General features: G+C 37.9%; 1 pseudogene; it reads right to left on the reverse strand.

Moving 5' to 3' along the window:
- Window positions 1–420: 420 nt before the first annotated feature.
- Window positions 421–2,915, reverse strand: LOC104999540 (annotated as a pseudogene).
- Window positions 2,916–3,001: the final 86 nt, after the last annotated feature.

The raw sequence follows: 3,001 nt of genomic DNA on the forward strand, positions 1-3,001 counted from the left end.
AAATTCAAAGAACTGAGCTCAGAGCATGTGTATCTTGTTTACTGTTTTAAGCAGTAAGAGGATACCAGTGTTCCAGGGAATACCTAGTCAAAATTTTCACTTAGAGAGGGCCTCTTCAAAATGTAATGATTTAAACGAACCTAAAATTTGGTTCTAAAAGCGGTTTTGAAATAGTGGATCTGAGGTGCAGAAATCTGAGCTTCATTTCTAACAATATCCAAGGAAATGTTACTACTGCCAACCCAGGAAAACGTATTAAAGGGCAGCAGCAGTTTAGACTAAGTACAGCTTATTTGTTCTCAGTCCCAAGAACAATTGAAACACAGACACAAAGAGTATGAAAACTGGTCTTATAAATGTAAAGATATTTGAGCCAAAGATTAAGAGTTATAGTTTATTGGAAATCAAGGCATTGCCATCTTAGTGACCATATTTCTTCGAAGGACTCTCTTCAATGTTTGTTTTACATCTAAGTACTGGACTTACAAAAGTGTAGAAAACAGCTATTATCTTGGATTGTTCCACCGTCTTCTCTGTTGCTGGTCTTACATACATGCAGAAGAGTGTCCCATAACATAGGGTAACAGCATCATGTGGGAACCACAGGTGGAGAATGCCTTGTGCCTTCCTTTTGCTGATTCGATCCTGAGGATTGCAGTGAGAATTAAGGCATAAGAAATCAGGATGATGATGAGGGGGCTGGAGAGGTTGAAGCCTGTTGATATCAATATGGCATGCTCTTTGACATAAGTATCAGAGCAAGAAAAAGTGGTGGGTCAGCACAGTAGAAATGGTTGATGGTGTTGGATCTACAGAAGGTCAAGTGGAAGGTCAGGATGGCCTGGAAGAGTCCATATGAGAAGCCATAGACATAAGGGAATGTGGCCAAGCTTATGCAGATATACCTGGATATCTTCACACTGTAGTGCAGAGGGTTGCATATGGCCACATAGTGGGCATAGGCCATTGCTGCCAGCATGTAAAACTCAGTGAGGAGAAGTGCTATGAGAAGGTAACACTGCAAAGCAGCCAGCAAAGCTGATGGTCTTCTTCTGTGATACCAGATTAGTCAGCATCTGTGGGGCTGCAGTAGAGGTATAGCACAAGTCTACAAAGGATAAATGAGTGAGGAAGAAGGACATGGGTGTGTAAAGGTGAGAGTCCAGTCTGACTAACACCATTGTGCCCAGGTTGCCTAGGAGGGTGACAAGGTAAATGACCAGAAACAGCACAAAGAGGAGAGGCTGGTGCTCTGGGCGATCCATGAGCCCGAGGAGAATGACTTCTCTTAGTTTACTGTCATTGGTGAGGGGAATTTTCTGCACTTGAAACAAGTGCAGTCAAAGGAAATATGAAGGTACACATTTTATTACAATTAAAATGATTTTTATATACCTCGAGATGTTATTCAAAATGAATACTGTCATACACTGCTGCTTTACTTCTATTAAGGCATTGTTTCAGCTTCTTTGCAAATGAACAATTATTTTATTTCCATTTCTTACCTATTCTTGTATCTATGGCTGTGTCTTTAGATAAGTATGCTTCTAACCATAGCTATGTTCACAGTCACAAGTGAGCTGCATATTTCCTATCTCCTGCACTATTTTTTCTTCTGCAACTCTACTTATCTTATAAAGCCAACCTCAAGGCTAGTCCCATGTGAAGCATTTCTCACTCTTCTCTCATTGTACCTGAGATTGAATTAATCCCCTTCTGTTTTATACTTCTCAGATACCCTATATACTCTAATTTATTCCTTAGCACATTACATCATCAGAAGAGATCCACTTTCTACTCATGTATTAGTTCTCCAGGGGTAGAGCAAATTCTATTTCATTACTGTACTGTGATTTCTAACCACATGTTTACATACTAAATATGTAGTTTTGTAAAATTTACATTTTAAAAAGAAAAGGAAAAATAATGTGAGCATGAAATACCATACTCCTTGCAATCTGTCACCTCTGAAACCCCACAAAACTTTTCACAATGTCATACCTCCATAGGATAATTAAAAGCTTTGAACTTGTATCAGAACAATTGCTTGAGAAGCTTATTAATAAAGCTAATCTACAGAAAGTCTGTAGCAGAAAGTCTCATGTGGGATATTGGAACCTCACCTCTAACAACTACTTTGGTGATTCTAACATAGATGTTCCCAGAATCACAGTTTAAAAAAGCCACAGTCACAGTGCTTCCATAAACATGATGGTGGTGGTTTAGTCACCAAGTTGTGTACGAATCTTGCAACCTCATGGACTGGAGCCTATGTGGCTCCTCTGTCCATGGGATTTCCCAGGCAAGAATACTGGAGTGGTTGCCATTCCCTCCTCCAGGGGATCTTCCCAAACCAGGGATTGAACCTGGGTCTCCTGCATTGCTGACAGTCTCCTACATTGCAGGCAGGTTCTTGTCCATAGACATATGACAAATAAATGAACAAAGAATTGTCAGATCAAATGAATTCTCACACAGTGTTTTGAGAATGGTCTACAGCAATGATAGAATGGTTCATAAAGAAAAATAATAAGTTTCACATAGTTCATATTTAAGTTGCTAAACAAAACTCCATCTGTATAGATATATTATTATTAATAAAACATCTATGGATTTATTAGCTTGTTCTCACTTCTAAACTAGTGCTGAGTCTCCTATTCCTTACACTCCAAGTGTTTTTATACCTTTCTCTTTCTCTAATATATCATATTTTTAAAACTTGCTCAAATCTTTGTCTTATTTCAAAGTGAGTCAGAAAAGCTTACTTTAGTTATATTTTAGAAATACAGTAAATATTTCTTTTTCAACCTATAGCTCCCTACCTTAGTATTTGAAGTACTTAATAGATATTTGTTGAATGCACTAATAATAGTTCTTAATAATAGATAATGATTCTTACCCATGAGGTACTTCATTCCCTGTTTGTAAATGGGAATAGTATCAGTTCTGCTTTCTTCTCAAGTCGTTATGGACATCAAACTCCTCCAAAATATATTTATTA

The sequence above is a fragment of the Bison bison genome, unplaced genomic scaffold (genome assembly GCF_000754665.1).
Source record: "Bison bison bison isolate TAMUID 2011002044 unplaced genomic scaffold, Bison_UMD1.0 scf7180017461828, whole genome shotgun sequence".
Taxonomy (NCBI): domain Eukaryota; kingdom Metazoa; phylum Chordata; class Mammalia; order Artiodactyla; family Bovidae; genus Bison; species Bison bison.